Source organism: Dasypus novemcinctus, chromosome 25, assembly GCF_030445035.2.
Source record: "Dasypus novemcinctus isolate mDasNov1 chromosome 25, mDasNov1.1.hap2, whole genome shotgun sequence".
NCBI lineage: Eukaryota > Metazoa > Chordata > Mammalia > Cingulata > Dasypodidae > Dasypus > Dasypus novemcinctus.
In genome coordinates this window covers 49,968,741-49,993,994 of record NC_080697.1, presented here as the reverse complement: position 1 = coordinate 49,993,994, position 25,254 = coordinate 49,968,741, and the positions used below count along the sequence as shown (strand labels likewise).

The 25,254-nt window shown below is 37.8% G+C and overlaps 1 long non-coding RNA gene and 1 other non-coding gene across 3 annotated transcripts; both read right to left on the bottom strand.

The window, feature by feature from the left end:
• Window positions 1–3,007: 3,007 nt before the first annotated feature.
• On the bottom strand, window positions 3,008–24,999 carry LOC131275951 (uncharacterized). 2 transcript variants are annotated; one of them, XR_009183415.2, is made up of 3 exons: window positions 24,884–24,999; window positions 16,590–16,709; window positions 3,008–3,158 (listed from the first exon to the last, which is right to left on the bottom strand). It is a non-coding gene; the product is annotated as an uncharacterized lncRNA (long non-coding RNA). The 2 variants fall into 2 exon arrangements; XR_009183416.2 differs by lacking the exon at window positions 24,884–24,999 and adding an exon at window positions 18,722–18,799.
• On the bottom strand, window positions 5,686–5,813 carry LOC111761909 (small nucleolar RNA SNORA31). The gene has a single exon (XR_002795146.1). It is a non-coding gene; the product is annotated as a small nucleolar RNA SNORA31 (small nucleolar RNA).
• Window positions 25,000–25,254: the final 255 nt, after the last annotated feature.

Genomic DNA, 25,254 nt, shown 5'->3' with positions numbered 1-25,254 from the left:
TAGTGTGGTATTATTTAAGAATTCCAAAAATGGATTCTGTTTGTAAAGTGGCTTGTTTGCACATTAGATTGTATTGGATTCAGAGGTTTCATTTTTTACTTAATTAAATAGTGATTAAGACATTGACTGGACCATGGCAGTAGGACGTTGAGGGTAGCTGGGAACTCACAGAGAAAACTACACAGCCAAGCAGAGGTGTTAGTTGGAGTTTTGATGGAGGAGTTTTGAGCTGGAGCCCAGGAAGTAAACACACAGGAGAAGAACACAGAGGAATGAGATAACTCCACAGACACAGCAGAAACATGAACCTTTTGCCTGCTAGTATACAGCAGGGACCACGTGTATCACTGGATCTCCAGTGAGATAACTCCACAACCACAGCAAGACATTTGCTTGTATCCTCTCTTTAAAAGGAGGAAAGATAAAAGATAAATCAATTTATTAATCATTTATCTTTTTCTAAGTTTAACTGCTGTTATTTAATTGATACCATATTTGCTTTTATTGAAGCTTGATAAAATTCTAATTCCTAAAAGAGTTTTTTAATATACATGGCAATTATATAATCCTTACAAGTGAGTATTTCTGCTTTGTAAAACCCAATAGAAATAGATAAAATAAGCATGGTATTTTGGTTGAAATAAAAGGTCCACTATTACTTAAACCATAATTGAAGTTTGACCTGACCATGTGGAGGTATTTAGAAAATAAAGACTATTTTTATATGCTATGGATTATTATAAATCTGTAAAAGTAACAATATTTACCTTAATAAATTTTCATTGGCTTTAAAAACCAAAACAAAAAATATAAACAATGACAATCAAAATACCCCCAGATAAACTTAAGAATCCTTTTATTACTTTAGCGCTAAATTCATTGATTAATTGAGGGGAATTAACATTTTGCAAATATGTATTTCCTGTTTTGCGATTTCTTTTTAATCTTGGTTATTTTGCTTAGGATAGTCTTTGCTGTTTAGATTTTCTAAATTTTATGCAGCTGAAATAAAAGTTTTCCCTTTACAGCCAAAAAGAATTTGATAAGGAGGAAGAAGATGAGGAGAAATTCATAGCATGCCTATAGTTCTAATGTGGAAGGTTATATTTCTGTGTATGTAGATGAGACTCTGAAAGGATTTATAACAAAATGTGAGCTGAGGTCATCTCTCATTGTTGGAATGGTAAATGACTTGGTTCATTTTGTTTATTTCTCATATGTTCTATCATTAAATGATATAAAACTGAAAAACTTCTTTAAAACAAGATCAAAAAAAACTGGGACAAAACATGAGAGGTTTACTGAAAATTTCCCAGAAACTAAACCTCAAAAGGACCATGCCTTGGGTAAAAGGCACTCTAGAATGCAGGCTTTTAAAAAGAGTTTGGAGACGCTTGTTTTATTGTAGAGCTTCTCCTCCCAGAAGAGTGAGTAGCACAAGGGAACTGAGACACAATTTACCCCCTCAGGATTCAGAAATGTGGTTTAGTTATTTTTGGTAAACTTCACAGCTTCTAAAAACCTTTTAAAACTAATAGATAGTGACTGCATCAAGTTACGCTGTGAGTGTAAAGTTCACAGGGCACAGATGAGCTTAGAGACATTATTGTTTTGTCATTTATAGTGTCCATGCAAGCAAAATCCACATAACTACTAATGATTAAGAGTCCATTTGTCATTGTCTCCACATTTTTGTTATTGCAATATGAGTACAAGAAACATCAAAAGTTTATTTAAAAAACACAGTTCAACCACATGCACCCTTGTTTCTGCCCTTTAGAACCTAGGTAAATAATGTTGAGAAAACATGGGCAGTGCTGCTTAAATTTTATTATCATCAAAATAACCTAATATTATTGAAGAACAATGAAGAGGTAACACAGGGAAAATTAGTCTTTTATTATTTACTGCTATGAAGAATCTGTTTATTTGTACTATATATAGTAAGCATTTACATTTGGTTTCTTTCATAGCTAATGAGTCACTTAGACAGGAATAACTGAATACAGGTTTGAAATATTCAATGTCCTGGCATTTGTAGTTTTGATGAATCCCATTTCTGGTGATGGAATTGTGCCAGAGAAATCTGATTTCCAGGGCAAAGGGATTCGCTAGCCAAGGAAGGCCATGAACTCATATTTATTGCAAATGTCCTCAAATGCAATAAAAACAATATTAAAACATCAAAAAATTAATTAATTAAAAATTAATAATTAAATAAGTAAAAATGAATATGGGTAGCTGTTTTATTAAAGCATTTCTTTTTTCTGGTTTCCTTAATAGTCCACTGTGAAAATGAATTTTCAAATGATAATAGTGACAGGTGGAAGAACAAGAAAATACACCACACAATGTTAAAGTATTTTGGAATGTGTGAGACAAAGTTTTCAAATGTTCTTCTTGGAGGGTCTAAATATATCTCAGGTATATTAGCCTAAGGCTAGGATCTGTGGAACCACTTAATTTCATATGTTCACCAGAATTGTGCCCCTTTTGGTATTCATTAAATAGGTGGTGCTTCATTTTTAAATCAAGAGGAACAAAATACTTTTTCTTATTGGAGCTATATCTACACAAAATTTGTTGCAGTCATCCACTCTGGGGAGGGCGTAAGTCAAACTGAATACCAAGTTAATGCAGATAATCAACCAAGACTTAAATTAGCCACATACCTTACAAATACTGATGATTTTCAAGAAAATAAATAATGAAAGTTACGCATATGCTTCATTTAGTTAACCATGGCGACTGAAAGAGTTCCATAAAAGTGAAACTTACAGATAACCAAAGTATAGACTATTTAACAGCAAAATCTTCATTATTTTAAATACTTTGAATTCGTTTCCTGAATATTTTACATGCCTTCCTATTTCCTTATTCCAACTGATAATAATAAATGTATTTTCAATTTTCATAATGACACATCACTATTATGAGTAGAAATTTTGTAATATGTGTTAAATTAATGCTGATATCCATAGTTACAATCTAGAGGCAAGTGCCTCGATAGAATATGACCCAAAAGAGTTGTGCTGCTTTATAAATTCTTACATCTTTTTTGTTTGTTTTTCTTCTCTCTTTTCTTCTCCTTCCCAGGTTTTCAGCAGTCTTGTTTTTAGCAGCCACATCTTAATTTTCTGCTTCTAATCTGCTGGGGACTAAGAAAAAAATTTTTTAAATCTTTAAACATTCACAATAGGGTAACTGCATCAAAAGTATAGGTACCTTATGTGAATTTAACCTGGTATGCTTGTGCTGACCTAGGAGCTGACCTTCTCCTCCTTGAGTCAGTCTTAATATTCTTGTTTCTAGGCCTCATTTAGTGTCAGTATCATATATGCCGAGAGTTATACTAATTTTTCAAGTCACAATATCTTAAAAAAATGTGATTTCTAAGTGCAAGCTAATCACGTCAGCTGCTGCTCAACCAAAACAAAAGCACATTAGCGTTCAAAGTAATACCAGCCATATATAACGCACATAGAGAGAGATTTTCTTCGGTTTATCAGTCACCTTTTACTAGGTAACAACCCCAGAACTGTAAAAGCATATCACAATGAACATTTATTTTGCATATATCTTGTGGGTGACTGATCTATACTTGGATCAAATGCATGGCTTAAAGCTACAGGTGAATCTGTATCAGTTCCACAAGTCTGTCATCCTCCTAGGACCAAAGATTTGCTTTATTTGTGTCAGACTTTCTTTTCTTGTTTTAATTGTGTACTGCATTGCTGTATTTCTGTCCTATTGCCGCTTGCCCTGGCTACTCATTCAAAGGAGGCTCCCATTGACTTTTCCTGCTGGTGATTTCCCACATTATAGAAAAAGCCCTAATGTAATTTTAAAAAATAAATAAATAAATATTAAAAAAAATAATAAAAGCAAAAAAAGAAAAAGCCCCATTGCATACCCATACTCTTAACTCCCAAACCACGTGGCTTCCCAACTAGGTGTCTAACCTGTGCAGATCTATTTGGATTTTAAAGCCCAAGCTCAAAACACTTAGATTTGTAGACACCCAACAACTCCTCAAACATTGTTTCTAGGAGTTGCTCCTCAGTTCAATGATCCCCAAAGCAAGCAAGAAGTGTCACCCCTTTATAACCAGGCGAAGCTATCAGTCCCCACTGGTCAGACGCAAAGAATTCCTTCTTTCCTCTCACTAATCTGATAGAATATCAGACAACTGCACATATTCTTTATTGAGTTATGACTAATTTTCATTTTCCCTATCAAATGTTTGGGTATTCGTTGTATTCACCCAGTCCTCATGCCTTGGCATGGTTATGGTGGTGCTGTAACACTTCTGGCTTATTTTGGAGGCAAAAAATGCTGAGAGGCAACTCCTGGAAACATTATACAGTATATATAATTTTAAGTATATGATATTATTTAAATATAACTATACTAAATATAAGTATATGATAATATGTATCTATATTTTAATTATATTATGCTTATATAATCCAAAGTCTAGAAACCTGGGGGATATGCTGCGTGAACTGGGAGTGGAAAAGGTTAGGGTTGGGCATTAGGATTGCTCAAACAAATTGGAATCATGGCAATCAATTGTGACATTCTAGAACTTATGAAATGTTTAGTATATTAGCATCCAGCTTTTCCCTTGCTACATAATAGAAAAATATTGCCCCTTGAGAACTAATTATAAGAAACTATAACTGTAACTCTACAAGCACAGAGAAACTAAAACATGGACCAAAAATAATCAGCATAGGTCATCTTCACATTACGTGATCATTATAAACTAAAGCAGCCAGGTACTCTAAAACACAGCTAACTAAGCTGGCACAATTTCATTTTAGCATTGACTTAGAGAAGGTCATTCATGCATTAATCAATAAGTATATGTTGGGGATTTCTATTTAACACAATTAACTATGCTTTTGTGTTTTTCCATGCTTTTCATTCTTATTTCAAATTGGCACAAAATTATTCATTCTTCCAATGAATATTCATTCAAGTATTTCCTTGTACCATACGACTAACAAGTTAGTCACATTTTTCTGTATTTTTTCCATTCAATGTTTTTTCATTAAACAAATATCTTTTGGGCACATACTCCTAGCACAGAACCTAGGGAAATGCCCCTTTCTGGCAGTTTAGAAGGAATTTAATCGCCTGTATGTGAGGTTTGAAGGTTACAGACAAAGCTAGAATTATAGTCATGTGCTTTAACATAAGGGAACTTCTGGTATCATTTTAAAAAATGGGGAGCTAATTAGATATTATAAATAGAAAATGAAAAATGAGATTTGTATTTGCTTCATGAACACTACATTGAAGCAGACCAAAATTGAGACTAGTTAGGGCACTGTTACAAGCAGTCCTGGTAAGGAAAGATCAAGCCTTAAACTTAAAGAAGTGGGACAGTCAAGAACTCCTATGGAGCTGGTGGATGGTAAAGCAGGTGTCAGTGACTTTACCAAGTTTTCTCTCATGGGGGACTACATGGTTGTACAATGCATGGGGCTATGTAACAGGGAATTCAGGGGTGGAAGATGGACTGTGGTTAACAGAACAAATACGAGAATGTTCTCTCAGGAACTATAACAAATGCATAATACTCAGAGAGTGTGTTAATAATTGGGTAGGTTGGGGGGAAAGTACACCAAATATAAGAAATGGGGTATAGTTAGCAGTAGTTGTTTTTTTTTTTTAATTTCCTGTATTCCCCCATTCAATCTTGACTGCCACAGACAGACAGAAAGCATGAGGACTTCTTTTCCTTGCAGCTGTAGTGGAAACCTTAGCAGCATACATTAACTGCTCCAGGGCTCTCAGAGGTGCTTTTTCATGTAGTAGTAATATTTTGATGATGTTCTTTCATAGTTTGTAACAAGAATTTCACCACAATGCAAGGTACAGGTGATGGGGTGATATATGGGAGCCCTGTGTGATGATACGAATTTTTGTTTAGTAAGTTCACAACTTTTAGTATGCATTATGTATTATAAGTATAATATGACTATATACACTATATACAAGTATCATATGACTGTATACACCATACACAAGCAGCATATTATGTATACCACACACAGGTATCATACGACTATATACATCATACACAAGTATCATATCACTATGTACACCATATATAAGAATCATATTATGTACACCATACACAGGTATCATGACTATGTACACCATACAGGTATCATATGACTACATACACTATGCACAAGTACCATATGACTAGCATTAGAAGCATCCACAGCATCGGCAGGAAGCAGCAATTGTCCTTTTCCAGGTAAAAGAAGAGAGTATCAGTGATATAGAAATCTACATTTTGGACTTTAGACTTAGATGCCATTGATGAGGCTACCATCAGACAATAAGACAAACCGTGTTATCAACTGAAATGTAATCACCAGAGCAATCTAGATCCAAGCAGGAAAGAAAAGCAAGTGCCAATTTATATCCCAAAGCATTGTGAGAATTCAGCCTATATCGCTTTCTTCCTAAGAGGGTGAAGGCAAACTCAGAGATATTGTTTGGATTTTTACTCAAAGATTTACTTATATTGAAGCCTTATAATTAGGGACAAGTCTCAACTTTAAATACTAAATTACTGGGAAAATTGCTTTGCAAATTTTGTGCCCCACGTCTTTCAAAGGTCAAGAAGACATACAAATGCATCCTCCAGGATTGTTGTTGGGCTATAGTGTAAATACTAACATGACTTATTTTATTACAAACCTAGTCAAAAGCAAGGTTCTATCATTATAAATTGCTGTATTATCCTCTGATTTTAGAAAAGAACCATATTTCATCCATTGCTTAATAGTTTCTTTTAAATAGATATTGGAAAACAAATTTTGTGTAAGTATCAGAGGTATATTTAATAATCAAAATTCAAATTTAATGAAAAGAAAGTAAAATAGTTGAAGTGTACTAAAATTCAGAATAAAAATGAAGGTAAATTCATTGTAGCTCACAGTGCAGCACAATACACAGGATTAAATAATGCTTTCTTTGCAGCTAAAGAACATTGTAAGTCTAAGTTCTCTCTGTTCAAATTAAATATCTGTAAACAGTTAATTAGGGCAATCTGTTGATTCTTGGTTTGTCTCCAATGTCTTTTCTTTTACAGCAAAGGAACCATTCATTTCCATTAGAATACAGTCTGAAAGAGATGAATTAGCAACCAGGGTTAGGAGTCATACATTTTAATAGAAGTGATGTGAAAGAACTATACGAATACGATATTTTTGTTTGGCATTTTGTCAGTTCACCTGCTAAGTATTTTGATTATCTTGATAAAGATCTTTAGGAAGTACTCATGTTTTGTTTTTCGCTGCTTTAATTAAAACTTGCCCTGGAATAACATTCAGATAAAAAGAATAAACAGAGGTGCAAATAGTAAAGAACTCCAAATATTTCAATACACTTGTCGAACGAAGTAAAAGGCAGGCATTGGGGAAAGAGAGAGGCATGGGAGATAAAAGGGATAGCAGGGCCTCCGTGGTAGGGCAACTCCATCAAACACCAAGCTGTGCTAGAACCCAGCCCACTGACCTAAACAGATTCCAGGGTTCACCCAGCCCCCTGGGCTCAAGGGACTAAAGAAGCCCAGCTAAGCAGGGTTCAAACAATGAATGGAACAATGGACACAAGTCTGATACACCTCCCTGACTTGTGTATGACTCTAAACAAGAAAAGTACCCATCTACTCCCAGTCAGTGTGATGGAATTCCACACCGGTTGGTCTAGCTGGAGTCAAAAAGTCATAAAAGAACAAAGAGTCATAAAGAACATAAAGTAATATGACATTTATTGTATACCATAGCCTCTGGGGTAATATTCATACATTTTATCTATGTTTTCAATTATTTCTGAAGTTCCGATTCTCCATTCCCTGTTGTAATCTTGAACTGAAGAAGGACTGTGAATGGAATGTGCTGTGGCTAATAGACCCAGCACTTTAGCATTAACTGAATGAGTCAGGAGGGTTTTCCAGTCTGCAGTCAAGGTAGCTGTACTGTTCTCTACAACGTGTCGAAAGCAGGAGGTGGCTGTGCTGGACGCCTACAACAGCAGATATCCAGGAAGCTGAAAATCCTTTTAGTTCTTGAGATACAACATCTCACATATGAAGGGTCTAATATTCAACAAACAATAGCAACAAAAGTAGATACGGAAGAAAACTGTTTGAAAATTCCTGTGGAAAATGAAAGAGAATTGGGTTTCTTCACAAAGAGGAACTCCCCAAGACTACCATGTTTCATGCTTCCAAAAGAGAAAGCCATCAAGCTTTGAGGCAAGATCAGCTGGCTCCCTGCACACTTGGAACAGAAACCATTCTATTCACCATCCTGCTTTGGACAAGTTGGAGAGAAGAGTAAAGAGCACCTTCAATACATCTAGAATTACAATCCATGCACAGACACTTTATTTTGGTAACAAAGCAAAACATGTCATTAGAGGATCAAGTGTAATTCTTTGATATAATTGAAAAATAGATTGAGTTCAAGTCAATTCAGGTAAAAATATAATTCCATACAAGCAGACAAAATTATAGTTAGGACACAAGTAACAAAAAGAGTCCTTCTTTTCCTACGTAGAAGGCTTATTTACAATGGAATTGCAGTAATTTTTTTTAAGCTTCCTTTATTAGAGTAATCAAAACCCATCCTGATTTTTAGAAAAGGCTTTTAATTTAACAATATGATATTATCATTGAATCAGACAGCCATCGTATTAATTTTTTTGGTCCTTCCATTTGGTCAGTCCTTGGAACTCACAAAGAATATGTGTTTCTTTTTTTTAAGATTTATTTATTTATTTCTCTCCTCCTCCCCGCCTCCCCCCGCCCCAGTTGTCCATTCTCTGTGTCTATTTGCTGTATCTTCTTCTTTATCTGCTTCTGTTGTTGTCAGCGGCATAGGAATCTGTGTTCTTTTTGTTGCGTCATCTTGTTGTGACAGTTCTCCGTGTGTGCGACACCATTCCTAGGCAGGCTGCACTTTCTTTCGTGCTGGGCGGCTCTCGTTATGGGGTGCACTCCTTGTGCGTGGGGCTCCCCTATACGGGGGACACCCCTGCAAGGCACGGCACTCCTTGCGCGCATCAGCACTGTGCATGGGTCATCTCCACACGGGTCAAGGAGGCCTGGGGTTTGAACTGTGGACCTCCCATGTGGTAGACAGATGCCCTAACCACTGGGCCAAGTCCGCTTCCCATATGTTTCTTTTTTAACTCTAAAGTTTTCTTGCTTTGAAAAATCGTTATTTACCCTAATGTTAGACATGACATATGCAGTCAAGTAGCATATACTGGAAAGAATGTAAGACTTGGAATCATGAGAGATGAATTCAAATCTCATATTTATTTGATAAAGATCTTGGGTAATTTATCAACTTTGTATTTTTTAAATGCTACATGTCATCTTTCCTAGCTATTTTGACTCACTAATCTTCCTGCATGTGTAATCCTTTATTTTTTTCCCTTCTTTAATATTAGGATTTTATCTAACTTGAATCTTCAATGTATCTGCACTTGGCCTCTTTTCAATGTTCTTTCTCCTAAGCCTGGTCAAAATACTGCTACAAAATTAACCTTGCTTCCTACCCTTATGGCCTTCTAATCCCTTTATTAGTACCCTGCTGAGTTCCACCTGACATTCACATTTTCTCATCCTCACCATCAAGGCCCTGCACTAGCCAGCAATTTTCCCTTTATCACCAGGGGTCACTAGCTCAACTTAAAGCTCCCTCTTTAAATGTGACCTTTCTTCCCTAATGCATACCTCTGTGCTCTGCTGAATGGCTGAGCACAGGTAATGTTTTGCAGTCACTGGAACTTCCTTTCTACCTCTTTTAAGAGTACATCCTCTGACTTAAAAAAAGAAAGGTGGTAAAAAGAAAAAGAAAGATAAAGAATAGAAAAGGACAGAAACAACTCTAAATGACAATACCTTATTAAAATCCTAAAATAGTGCACAAAGATTTTTCCTTCTGAAAGTTATTCACTTTTTTATATTTTTTTCTGTTATAAACTAATTGACTGATTTGCTGCTATTTAATTTACTTTTATTCCTTTTACAGGCATGTTTTCTGAGTAAATTAAATGTTGAGCAAGCTTCATCCTAAATCTCAATATTTTTTTTAAACGTACAGATCATTCCCTTTTTGGGAGATTAGAGCTAATTATTTCAACTTAAAAAAAAACAGTTAAACAAATGAATCATATATGCATAAGCCAAATCAGATTCTGTTTAGATCTTGATGCAGATCAACATCTGCATCATAATTCTAGATTCATCAGCTCCTGCTCACAGGTATTTTAATAGATTTAAATTTTATTCTAGGATTTCAACTTTATTTATACTGAATGTGTTTTTTAAATATATCCACCACATAGCTAACAAGAGTTAGTGGGTCCCTATGTGCTTTAGTGATACGGAATACATATTTTGAACATATTTAATATGACATGAAAATATGTGCTTTTTGTATTTACAAGAAATAAGTATACTTGATGCTTTGTGAGTTTTATATATTATCCCTTAAACTGGGCAAATCTAGAGATCTTTTGGTTTTTTTACTCAGGAAAAATAAAGACACAAGTTACAGCCTTTTGCAGAACTATATGAAAACTGAAATTTGAGCTGACATAAAGAGATTTCAGCAATGTATCCTCCTCCTCACTCAAATAATTAAAGGTAGAGTTGAACCCAGTCACACATGCTATCAGCTTCCTTGAACACCAATTCTACGGCGAGGTGAGTGATAGAATCCATCCAGATTTAGTTGTTTATCTTTCAGAAATACCCAATTTGAATAATTCTACCATTTGCATTTATCATATTTTTGTCCTTGCACTTATTCTCTGAATTTATACTATGTCTGTGTCGGTGTTTCTTGTCTGTCTTCTATATTAAAAAAGCAAATCCCATGGACAAGGGGTACTGTAGGCCTTGTTCCAACACAGTGTACGTGTCTAACAGGTTCCGCAAGGTGAATGCGGCTGGATTCCTTCCTCTGAATTGAAAGAAAGGAGAGGAGGAAAAGATAAGGATGGGAGAAAGGAAGGGAGGGAGGAAGGGGGAGAATGGGAAAAAAAGGAAGATAAAACCCTACTCTTAATCTCATTACTCTCCATCTAGGTGAATGGTACACTATGTATCAATCTTCTCAGATAAAACAATCTAAGAAGTAAACCTCAATTTCTTTCCTTCTCACATATCCAATGTGCATTCTCCCAAAAAAGCCTCCAAGAGATCCCAAATCCAGTAACTATCAGCTCCTGCACCACTGAAATCTTCACTCATTCCATCAAAATACTTTACCAAGATTTAGTTTCAGCATCCTTACTGGTTCTTCTTCTTGCTCCTCCACAGACCGTTTTACATAAAGGAGATTTTTTAAAAAAGTTTAAATCATTTCTACATCATGCTCTACCTAAGACATTCCAAAGGTTTGCCATTTGATTAAAATATAATTGTTTATGTATGCATGTATTGTCTGTTTCCTGTGATGGTTAATTCTTTGTGTCAGCTTGGCTTGGTTAGGCTATTCAGTTGCTTGGTCAAATACTGTCCTAGTTGTTACTGCCAGGTATTCTGTAGATGAGATCAGCATCTTCATCAGTTAAACTCAAGTAAAAATTAGCTTCCATAATGTGAAAGGACCTCATCTAATCACCTGGAAATCTGAACAGCAAGAAATGATGTTTCCAGGGGTCAGAAGAATTCTTGCCTCAAGACTTCAGTATTTCCCTTCCTGGAATCTCCAGCATGCAGGTACCACGTGGGACTCAGATTTGCCAGCCCCCACAACCTTGCAAAGCAATTCCTCGTAATAAATCTCTTACACACACACACACCCCTTGTGGGCTCTGTTTCTCTGCAGAATCCTGACTGATCCACCTCCTTACTAGAGTATGATTTCAGTGGAAAGAGGGACTCCACTAAGTCCACTGCTGCATTTTCAGCTCTGAGGGCACTGCTTGGCTTGCAGCCAACAATAAATAAATGTGTATTACATTAGAAAATGAATGAATGAACCAGTTGAGGGTGTCCTCTTGTCTTTCTGATGTTGATTTCTAAGCAGGGGACCCCCTCACCAACTCCTGTGCAGAAACTCTCCCCCACTCTTTGTTTTACCATCATCCGTTAAAGTTGCACAATCTGGAATTTTACTCTTTGCATGCCATTTCTGCTCAGCTTTCTGTATAAGGATGGGCAGATAAGTTTTCCCACAGTCAATTGTCTATGGTTTTTTTTAGAAAGAAACAAAACAAAACATAGTCTTTAGGCTCTTCCCAGGAAACGACAGATCCATCGCTCTTCGGAGACCAGCACAGAGACATCAGCCACCAGCTTGTGGGCAAGGAGGTTTCGGCCTGTTAGCTCTTTTCTTATAGGTGGCACCTTCTTGAAAGGCTAGCATTGGTCTTGGGCACAAAAGAGTGTTAAAGTCAGTGGAGGAAAAGAGGACTATCCGTGAGGTAGTATTGGTTACCAGGACAACATCGTCTGCCCTGATTTTATTTATAATTCTGTATCTAAGAACTCTCGTTTCTGTCACCTTGTCGGAGCACAGCCAAAGACTCCCCAAGTGAAGGCACACCTGCCAGACCAGCTTGGGGCCTGCAGGAAAGCCAGGGAGTCAGAGAGCACTGCGAACACTTCCCATTTTGAGTCACACAAGTGGCTGTTGCCAAATTAAAATGGAGACATTCACCCTCCTCTCTAGCGGAGCTGCCCACCTGCTATCACCATGCTATTTCAAGAGCATAAAGACATTATATCTGGAGAAGATAAATTGGCTCTTGCTTCCAAATGAGTCTTATCCTGTATACCTACGTTCATCAGCGACACCCTCTCATGGAAATGGAAGAATTGTATTTCTATCACATCATAGATTATACAGTTACTAAAATCAATCTAACAAGCAAAACAAAAGAACAGAGAAACAGTTAAGCTGAAAATGGATTTGAGTATTAAATATGTGCATTCAATCAATTCTCACACAGAACTAGTTTTAGCTTGTACTGAAGAAAATAAACTAGAACTCGCAGTGACTGTAAATCTCATTTTAGCACTTGGGCAGTTAAGGAATAGAGGTGGTACCATGGATCTTGACTTCAACCTAGTGTGGAATTCTGGGCATAGTGAGGGCTGCTCTTGGGGCTAGTTCACCACGGTTTAGTTAAAACCAGAAGGACTTCTTTGTGACACGTTCCCAGCATGGGTCCGTACTGCAGTGTCTGTCAGGATACCTCAGCCACAATTTTCCTTTCTCTACATAATTTAGTAGGTTTCTTATTTATATTACCAGGTTACCAATTTTAGATTTATGATAGAAAAAGCACAATTAAAAGAACAGTATAACAAAGAAATTGAATTTTCAGTCCTCATTACAGGCAGAGAGGAATCTACTTTTTATTTTGTGTTTTGGAACTATACTTCTACGTTTTTTTCCCTTTAAGCTGGGAGAGTAACCAATTCTTTGTATTTACTTCTAGCACAAAACAAATTCTACAATTCCAGTGTGATGTTGCCAAATGCACAAACTTATACCAACCCATTAAATGTCTACATCACCATATCCTTTTGCAAAAAGAAAAAAAATTTTTTTAAATCCAACCTTACACGTAATGATACAAAATTTAGACACCCTAACACTAAAAGCCGAAAGACACTTTCTAAATTATTTAGTTCAATCTCTAACCTGAGGCTCCTAAGACCCAGAAAGGCTGTAGATACTGCCCAGGTACAACTCATCTTTTGTCCAGGGGGGGTAAATATCTGTTAAGATCCATAACCAAGGTCTTAATAAGATAAGCCCAAGACATAACTGTAGGGGAAATATTTCTGCGACTACTGTGGTCTCCACTTCCCTCTTAAGTTCCTTCCCACCGTAGAGCTAGACCCTGGATACCCAGAGCACCTGAAGATAGCACCCGCCCACGTGGCCAGCCTCTGGACAGGCCAGTCCTCGCTGAGACTCTGTGGCTGATCTTCTCTTGACCACCCCAATACACACAACCGCAGTGCATGCAGTGTAGAGAGTTAAAGCCTCAAACCTTAACAAACATTAATGTGTTAGAGAGAGAGAGCAAAGGAGAGTAATATGAAAACCACAAGCCCTGGATGAATAGAGAATAGCAGAGAATCAGGAAAAAAAAAAAGAGGGGGAAGAAAGGAAGGAGGAGAGAGTAGTAGGCTCAGACATGAATACGAAAGCGCGAGCTCCTTCCCATCTCCTCCAGTTTGTACCCTACAGAGGGCACATTCAGGGTCTGCCTAGCGACACTTTCTCTTTTGGAAACGCCCCTACAAATTATAATAGATACTATGACAGTCTTTCAAAGGCTCTGTTCTCCTTCCACCTTCCTGGAAGAAATACCCAAAACTGGTGCTGAGTTAAAACTCCCTTCATTGAAACAGTGAAAATTATTTCCTGTATTTAATACACACATTACTTTTACTCTTTTTATAACATAAATTTCTTGCCTTAACTGCAACTTGATAGAACACGAGTAGCTGGCAGAAAAGAGCATCCACTGAAGTGAGTCATTTCATTTCCACAATTAATATTGAATGAGTGTCATTCAGTCAATTCAGTTAAACTACAGACAATTGAGCAACCATAAGGTCACTGTCAGAAACACGGGCCTGAAAGCTATTTTTGACTCTCAGCATTGTCAACACGTCTTTCTTCTTTTCTATCCTCAGCATCTCTGGCACCACCTTCTCATACATGCACCCTCACAGATCCACACTGCCTAGAAAGAGGGACAGAAGTTTCAAATGATTCTATGAAACAAAAAGTGACTTTCAAATATTTAGGTCTGTTTCACAAATATTTACTGCTTGTCGATGCTATCACGGCACTAGGCTTTGTGCCAAAGCTATAACATGATGAAATGACCTTCATCCTAATGAAGAAGGCAGACACGTAAACACATACTTTTTACATAATATAGTCATGAAATGACTTGCACAACACAAGCAACGAGTCTCTCAAAAAGAGCCTATTTGTCATTTCTCTGAGCACCTTGACCGCCCTCCTAAACAATGTCTCTGTATGAAAATAAAGAGAAGCAGAAATAAAGAACATCAATTTGACAGGGCTAACAAATGAGAACTCTTTCCTGATTTGAGTGTTGGTAGATCACTGCACTTTTGCTTATTTTTTATAATGAATTATTTGTGGAAATTTTGGTGACCTAGTCTTCTGCTTTCTAATCAGACTATACAAATCTATATTTACTTTGACCGCTAGGTAAAAATCCCTAAGTCCAAGGTGAATTTTTTCTGTGATTTCATATTGTACTTTGCATTTTAGAAGAGAGTGAAAGATGAAGAGAAGGAGGGACACAGAGGATGGCTTTTTAAGGGCCGCTTATTTTATTCAAAACATAATTATTTTCTATTCTGACCATCTAGACTGCTGATGTCTGTGCTATCAATTGGATTTAGGAAACATTATGAAATGCCTTTAATTCTTGTGATCTTAGGATCTTGTGTCAGCTTGCTGGGTACTGGGGCCCCATAGTTTTGTCAAGCAAGTGCTGGCCTAATTGTTACTTTGAGGACAATTGGTAGACTTAAATCATTAGTAAGTTGATTGTATCTCTGGCCAAGGACATCTACAATCAACTGAGGTGATTGCCTTCAGCAATGGGATATGTCTCATGCAATCAGCAGAAGGCCTTAAAAGGACAAGTGATGATTTCAGAAGTCAGAAAGGAGTTTTCACCTCTCCTTCAGCTGACTAGTTCCTCTTAGGGAACTCATCAAGGGCCTCCATCAGAACTCCTAGCTTGCAGCCTGCGCTACATATTTAGACTTGTGCACCCCCACAGTCACATGAGACAATCTTATAAAATCTCATACTATTTGCAGATACCTTCTGTAGGCTCTGTTTCCCTAGAGAACCCTGACTAATACAACCCTCTGGGTCCTTTCACACTCCACGTAGGCCAAGTCCCTCTGTTCATTCACCATCACCACTGCCGTGCCACCTCTTCTAAGACGTGATACATCAGAATCCAGAGCATTAAAACAGAGCACATGAAATTAAATAAAAAATGATCAATGTTAACATGTATTATCACATTTGAAGGAACATTAGCCCCGAAACACAAATATGAAAGCAAAGTTTGAGATAAAAAACAAAGCAATATACAAGGAAAATAGTAGCTCTCAATTCAAGTGTCATGAGGATCCAGATGACATGGGGGTTGGTAGTTCTGATGTTTAGAGTTACCACATATAGTTACTTCAAGGAAAACTTCTTGCTCAACTTAGAGATGCTGTTTTTTAATATCTTTAACTACTCAAAGCCACCAATATGGTACCCATGTCAGGTAGTTGTTTCATTCTCTAGTTTCTTCTAGACCAAAGTCATGGCAAAGTGATGACAGGAGATGAAATTTCCAGGCCTCGCTGGACTGTTGACACAAGATGGGTCATAGTAATGGCAATACCCAAATTTTATTGCCTCTTTAAATTTACGTCATAGCTCACACCATCTATAACTTCACTCTTTCTCCCCCAAAGTATTTAGAACTCTTCCTTAAGCTGAGCTTAAACATTCCCATCAAGTTTTTACCTTCAGCCTTTGTCTACAGTTTCCTACACCATACTCTTGAGCTCCTCTTCAAGTTCTTCCCTTCTCAGGGTCTTCTACCATCCACACTTAAATTCTCATCCACAGAAATCCTAAGGATGCCTTAAGAGGAAGAGCAGGAGAGAGCTTTATGTGGTTTTTGGAATTACATTCCAGTATAAGAGTTCCCAAACAGTGTTGCTCGATATTTGATATATTACTAAGATAAGCTAATTTTCTTTCCAGTCTTTTTTTTTTAAGATTTATTTATTTATTTATTTATTTATTTCCCCTCCCCCACCCACCCACCCCGGTTGTCTGTTCTCTGTGTCTATTTGCTACATCTTCTTTGTCTGCTTCTGTTGTCATCAGAGGCACGGGAATCTGTGTTTCTTTTTGTTGTGTCATCTTGTTGTGTTAGCTCTCTGTGTGGGCGGCGCCATTTCTGGACAGGCTGCATTTTCTTTCGTGCTGGGCGGCTCTCCTTACGGGGTGCACTCCTTGCGTGTGGGGCTGCCCTACGCCGGGGACACCCTTGCATGGCAGGGCACTCCTTGTGCGCATCAGCACTGCGCATGGGCCAGCTCCACACGGGTCAAGGAAGCCCGGGGTTTGAACTGCTGGCCTCCCATGAGGTAGGTGGACACCCTAACCACTGCGCCAAGTCCACCACCTCCAATCTTTTTTTATATCTTTCCCTCTCCACAGAAGTCAGGCATGAATCCAGAAGGTTGGGCCAGTAGTCAAATCATGTAACAGCTACACACGTCTCAATATCACTGTTTCTCCCCATCCCATCCCAGCCATGGGGACTGCCTCGACTTTACCTGAGTTACTGCTGCTTAAGCACGGGAGATGGGCTAGGTTTAATAGCAGTCCCCTTTATTTCTGTTAGATTGTATTTATACCTTAACAGAGGCATTTAAGCTGTAAACCCAAAGAAGTGTCCAATGGGGATTTTTCCAACTGCATGGCAGGTTCAGTGGAAAGATGTTTCCTCCTGAAGGGATGTTTGATCGCTGCGCTACTACTTGTACAACTGCTTCCTTCATCTAGTCATAAGGTGATACTCTGCCTGTTCTCATTTTCAGGGACTGCCCAGAGCTGGCAATACACTCAGATCATTAGCTTGTTTGTGCGTAATTACTGTATCCTTTTTGTTAGAGAGCACATACTACTTTTGAGAACAACACATTTCTAGGTGAAATTTCCAGTCACCAAAAAATATCTATTTGTGATACTGAGTATTTATTCTTGGAAATTTTCTTGCTAAAGAAATGCTTCTGGGAAAAATACCATCTACTTTGCTACTGCTACTGAGTGATTTTGAATTCCTATTTATTTATTTGATATGAAATCTGACCTGCATACAAGTAGTGCTGCACCCAATACATAACGTGAAAGAATGTCTTCTCCTTTTGAATGATTGGAGGACCCTGATAATATAATCAAATTGAAACTGCTCATTTGATATTTAGAATAACAATTATTTATCTAGTCAAGTAAATATTTCAATTTTATAATTTAGGAAACTGTTGCTCACATACCAGAAGCCACACAATGCTGTGACAGAGTTAGACTCTAACTTAAGTCACACTCATCCTGTGACTGTCCATAATAACACATACACTTGAAGATTCAGGTGGTCTCTACCAGAGGTGTTACACAATAGGATGAAAGCAAGAGTAAGAGAGGAAGAAGGATCATCTGAGGGGTGAGATGGCGTGGACAGGACATCGGTGCAAAGAAGGTACAGCACTGCGAGCGCTTCAAAAGAGGAAGCAACGGGATATCAGAACTTGCACCTCCTTAACCGTATTTATGCTTTACCATGGGATGAACAAGTACCAGAAGAATATGAAGGGGCTGTATTTTAACTCTTTTCTTTTTCCTTGCACATGACATGTTTTCTAACTGTGAGGACATAGCTTAGAATCAGAGTTTTAGATATGGAATGAACTGTTAGAACTATCTAGTCCCTGTTTCTGTTTCCGAGAGGAAGAAATTCTGCAGCTCTCCAAGCCCCAGCAGCACAAAGAATAGTTGAGGAAAACTGAATTTATCTCAGGCTCCAGTTTTCTTATCACAGTATCTCAAAAGGTATTTTATTCTAAAACAGAAGTTACTTTACTTACTGCTTTGCCTTTTGCCCCAAATATTTGTTTATATTTCCTTTACATGGAGCAAATCCAAAAATACTTCCTTCAAAACTTTACTTCAAGAAGGTCCTAAGAAGGAAGCGGACTTGGCCCAGTGGTTAGGGCATCCGTCTACCACATGGGAGGTCCGCGTTTCAAACCCTGGGCCTTCTTGGACCCGTGTGGAGCTGGCCCACGTGCAGTGCTGATGTGCGCAAGGAGTGCCCTGTGGAGCAGATACAAAGTGAAGTGAAGCCATGCTAGACCATTCAACCCCACCCAAGCTGGAAGCTGACTGTAAATGTTTGAGCAAAGCTTGAAAAGATAGAAAAGCTCCCCAGCTGAGTCTAACCTAATTGTATACCCACATACAATATATTTAAATAAATAGTTGCGGTTTTAAGCCACTATGTTTTGGGTTTATTTGGGTTGATTTGTTATGCAGCAAGAACTAACTGACCCACAACCCTTCCAAATGTAAATTCTAGTAACATCTGTATTAGTCAGGGTTCTCTAGGGAAACAGAACCAACAAGAGATATCTGTAAATAGAATGAAATTCTATAAAATTGTCTCATGCAACAGTGGGGATGCACAAATCCAAATTCCATAGGGCAGACCACAAACCAGGGGCTCCAATGAAGGTCATTGTTGAGTTTCCCAGGAGATGCTGGCTCTCTGATGTAGAAATTGGAATTCTCTCTCTGAATGGTGAAATCACTTCCTTTTTTAAGGACTTCAAATGATTGGATGAGACATCACTCATTGCTGACAGCAATCTACTCAGTTGATTGTAGATGTAAATGGCAATCTATGTAATCAACTCAACTGGCCAAGTTGACACCTTAGCCTAACCATTACAACAACCAAATTTGTATCTAGTCCACTCTGATCCTCAGAATTTTAATATCAACCTTTTTTTTCCAACCCCAATCCTGGTTTCCAAAATTCAACCAGCTGATAGGAGTCTTGTAGACTGCTTGGAAATCTAAATGAGAACAAGTTGCAACTGAACTACCAAAAATATAGCAGAACTTCCCACAGCTAAACCACTGCAGTTGAAGGAACAATGCACAAGCACAGGTGAAGCCTCCTCATATTTTTAGATTGGGTAAAGGAGGTGGGTCACCCTGACAGTGGTCTTGAATCATCATTGTGAATCAGAGAACACTTGTCTCTTCTAAACCTGGACACCAGTGACAAATGGGCAGAGGCCATTGAAAAGGAAGAGCCATTAAGAATTTGCTGGGAAGTAAATAAGTTGAGACTTTTATTTTGAGCTTTTGGAAATATTTTCAGTTGTGTCAAAGCAGAGAATTCAGTTTTTTTTCATTTTATTTTGTCTTAATATGAAAGTAGTAATTTTGGAAAGCATATAAACCATGAATTTGGTTCACAACGTATAAAAAAGATTTCATGTAGTTATGAAGTGTTCCTCAACTTATAATTTCTTTCTAATCAAGGGAGTTGTAGAAGGAATAATAGAAACTCCAAATTCTGATGGAAAACATGGAATTATAACAATATGATACTGGTAGATAAGAAATAAAACAAGCTGCCTGTGGTGGCTTAGAGCAATGTACCCCAGAAAAACATGCTGTTAATTTCAATCCATTTCTGTGGGTGAGATTTCTTTGTAAATTGGACCTTTGGATGAGACTATTTCAATTAAAGTGTGGCCCAATTGAACCAGGATGGGTCTTAATCCTATTACTGGGGTCCTTTTTAAGCAGATGAAACTCAGAACATAGAAAGAAAGTCATGGCAAGGAACTGGAGGTAAAGGGAACCCAGAGAAGCCAGGAGAAGCTGCCATGTGCATTACCATGCGACAGAAAAGCCAAGGGCTAAGGACTGCCAGCAGCCAGCCCTGGAGAGCCACAGTCTTCTGGGAGAAAGTGTTGCCTGGATAATGCCTTGGTTTTGGATTTCTCTTAGCCTCAAATCCATGAGCCAATAAATTCCTGTTATTTAAGGCATCTCATTGTATGGTATTTGTTTTGGCAGCCAGAAAAATAAAACAATGCTTAAGAAACATCCAGAGTGATATTTATTAATGACTCCTGGGGATAAGCCTTCCTGGCACTGAGGGATTATTACCAAGCACCAATTACCTATGCATCTGGGGGAAAAAAAAACCTTGATCAAAAGGAGGAAATATTAAATACAAATGAGTTTTTATGGCTAAGAGATTTCAAAGTGAGTTGGGAGGTTATTCCAGAGGTTACGCTTATGGACATCTCAGCAGGGTCTCATTGGCTGCCACAGCAAACAGGGCCTCAAACATCAAGTCTCCTGAGGGCTCTAGAGACATCTAGACATTACAGGCAGGGCAATCTCAGGAACTTGACACCCTGCCAGTGGGCCTTGCTTTGGAATACATGCTCCCCAGTGCAACAGAGTAAGACACAATTTCCCTATAGATGGCTCTTCTGCCCCTTTTGTTTGAATCTACAATTATCTCTATACTCTTTTAATATATGTCCCAGAGATTTAAACATCTTCAGTCTGGTCATATGTCAGCTGAGCCCTGAATTTCAGCAAGTGTTGAAATTGCTGAAATCAACTCTCCAGGACTCCAGTTGTCCAGGACTTGCCCAGGGCAACTAACAAAATGATGATTATGGACAACATCCATCCCCAAAAATACAACTACAACTGCCAACAAGAGAGTTCCAGCTCTCTGCCTCATGATATTAAAGGCCCCTCTTAATCAGAAACAGAGTAGGCATTACCATCCCCAAATCCTCAAGATTGAGGAATGAACAAACATAAGGTGGAATGCAACAATGGACTTAAGTGGACTTATGATTATTCTAGCAATGTATCAATGTATCATTGATATAAAGGCAGTGGCCACCAGACATTCTGAGGGGAGGGAGGGAAGAATAGATGTAACATGGGGTATTTTGGGGATATTGGAATTGTCCTGCATGACATTGCAATGACAGATACAGACTGTTATACATTTTGTCAAAACCTATAAAACTGTGTGGGGCAAAGTGTAAACTATAATGTATACTATAGTCCATGGTTAGTAGCAATGCTTCAGCATGCATTCATCAGTTGTAACGAATGTACCACACTAATGAAAGGTGTTGTTAATGGGGCAATGTGTGAGAAGGGGAGGGGGAGAGATGTATGAGAATCCCCTATATTTTTTATAGAACATTTATGTAATCTAAAGCTTCTTTAAAAATAAAAAATTAACTCAAGAAAAAGAAACATACATACATACATACATACATATATATTTAAAAGAATGAAAATTATTGACAAAAGCATTTTTGACAAAAGTATTTAACCCCAAGAAATGGAGACTGGCTTACATGTGTTGCCAATATTATATTCATGGACATTCCACAATCTATATGGCTGTGATTTAGAAGTCCACATGGGTATTATGATGAAGTGTACTTAACACAGAGGTTTTCATTTGGGTAAGGGGCTGATAATTTAAAAATATAAAAGACAAGGATTCACAGAATTAAGGTAAGAGATGGAACTCAGATTTTCAAGAAATGAAACACAGATTTCTGAATCAGTGTTATAGAGTGTTTCAATGCCTGCTTTTGTGGTGATGCTCATTTTACTCAAATGGGTCATGATAGGTTTGACACTCCGCTAGCACATATACAGCCTTCCCCAATAGAGAGGCACTGCCCTAGGGTTCTCCCAGTAGGAATTCAATTTCAGAAAGGGGAGTATGATGGTTAGGCTAATGTGTCAACTCGGCCAGGTAATTGTGCCCAGTTGTTTGGTCAAGCAAGCACTGGGGCTAATTGCAATACGAGGGCATTTATGAACTTTAGTCACCACTGACTTCACTTCATAGAGAGCTGATTGATGAATCAGGGAGATTGCCATCAGCAATGAGTGATGCTTTAGTTGAATGCCTTAAAAGGGGAAGTGATTTCAGCATTCAGGGAGAATTTCCGAGCTCATCTTTGGACAGCCAATGCCTCCTAGAAGCTCATCAAGGACTTTCAATGGACTTTCATTGGAGCCCCTTCTTTGCAGCCTGCCTGCAGAACCTGGACTTGTGCATCTCTTGGTAATTCTGTTTCCTAGAGAATCCTGACTAATACAAGGAGTTAGTCCTATGAATATTCCATAAGACTTTATCACTATCTGTGGACCTGGAACTACAGCTGGCTATTATGTTACAAGGAAAATTTCTAATAATTCTGTGTGACATCTCTCATTGACATTAAGGATTGGTCACTCACAGCCAGATGAAGTATCTCTGAGGAATAAAGAAAATATGGAACATGGGAATACTGCATGAACTGGAGAAGAAGAAATGGAATCAGAACTATGAGAGTTAACGTCTTCTCCCTTTCTTTGAAGTTCCAGGTTCTCCTGTTCTGAGCATAGAAAATGGTATGTCAGTAAAAGGGATAAATTCATTTCAATAATGTAGCAAATAATTTGTACTAGCTGGTTGCTTTTTAAATTAGTATATGGCATCTTTGACCACATGAAATATTCATATTGTTATCTATTCATAGTCATCTTTTTTTGGTTTTTCAGTCTTCTGTTGAACATTAACGTTGTTCTCAATATATATTTTGTAGCAATTCTTTATGGGTTTCCAGTACCTACATTTACAGGCTTCCAGATTTATTTGAAAAGACCAGACCAGTCATAAATTCTATGGTTTTGGACTCTTAATTTGTATAAAAATATTAGATTTTATGGTCTCTTAGCATCCTTTCACCTCTAAAATTTTGTGATTCTGATAGTGGAATTATAGAGTTGAAAAAATGGAATAGCAAAGAATAGGAAGCAGCAAATGGAGACATTCAGAATGTTTTCTATTATTTTTCATACCATATAGTAATTTATGAGCTGTCACAGGCACTCTATCCAAAAAATTGTCTGAGTTTGGACTAGAAATTGCCTTTTTGAGACATTTATACCTCCATCATAAATCTCTAAAAACTACCGTAATTGACAGCTATTAAAGATGCATTATTCATGGAGGTTGTCAGACCACAGGGAAATGTTTTATTTTACTAAATTATAGTTAAATTGATTTGACCCATTTTAATTTAGAGCAACTAAAATCCAGGGAGATAACTAGATAACTATTCCATGAATTTTTAAGATGCAAGGTAAAATTTCTTTACCTGAAATTTCTTAATTTTAATGTGAAAGGTATATATATAATACCCTTCACATTATACACACACACACCATGGTTAGAAGTTATATGTATCCCAGAAAAACGTGTTCTTAAACCTAATCCCTCATGTGGATGTGAATCCATTATAAGTAGGACTTTTTGCTGAAGTTACTTTAGTTAAGGTCTGGCCCACCTCAGTCAGGACTCCTATTACTGGAGTCCTTTATAAGAAAATAAATTCACTCAGACAGAGAGAAAAGCTGCAGAGAGAGCAGCAAGAAGTGGAACTTCAATGGGACCCAGAAAAGAAGGGAGAAACTAGGAGATGCCACCATGACCTTGACATGTGACAAGCTAAGGACCAAGGATGCCAGCAGCCAACCCCAAGAAAGCCGCAGTCTTCAGGGAGAAAGCACTGCCTTGATGATGCCTTGATTTGGACTCTATCTTACGTTCAAAAGTATGAGCTAATAAATTCCCGTTTTTTTAAGCTGAACCATTGCACACTATTTGCTTGAGCAGCCCAGGAAACTGAAACACACTCCATATATCTGTGGCTTTATCCCAAAAGTTTTGGTATGTTATATTTTCATTTTCATTGCCTCAAGATATTTCCTAAGTCCCCGTGTAATGAACTCTTTAACCTATGGGTTGTTTCACAGTATGTTGTTTAATTTCTACACATTGTAAATTTTCCATTTCTCTGTTATTGATTTCTAGCTTCATTCCATTATGGTTAGAGAAGATACATTTTATAATTCCAATATTATTGAATTGACTGAGATTTGCTCTTTGACCTAACACATGGTTTATCCTGATAATGACCCATGTGCACTCAAGAAGAATGTGTACTCTGTTGTTGTCAGGTGAAGTATTCTATATGTGTCCGTTAGGTCTAGTTGTCTTAGAGTACCATTCAAGTCTTGTATTTTCTTATCAACCTTCTGACTAGAAATTCTATCCATTATTATTATTATGACTTTAAAGATTTATATGTTTTATTTATCCCCCTCCCTTTGACACTTATGCTCACTGTCTGTACTCTGTGTCCATTCGCCGCATGTTCTTCTGTGTCTGCATGTCTTCTCTTCTTGTCTTCTCTTTAGGAGGCACCAGGAACTGGTCCTAGGAGCTCTGATGTGGGAGAGAGGCACTCTCAAGCCAGCTCCCTGGTCTGCTGTGTCTCTCACTGTCTCTCCTCTGCATCTCCCTTTGTTGTGTCATTTGGCTCTGTCAGCTCTTTGTGGGTACAGGCTGTCAGCTCTCCAAGAGCACAGGCCATCAGCTCTTTGTGGATGAGGGCCAGCTTGCCTTCACAAGGAAGTCCCAGAAAGTGATCCCAGGGCTCCCATATGGTAAATATAAGTCCAATCTGCTTCCCATCTATCGATTATTGAAATTGGT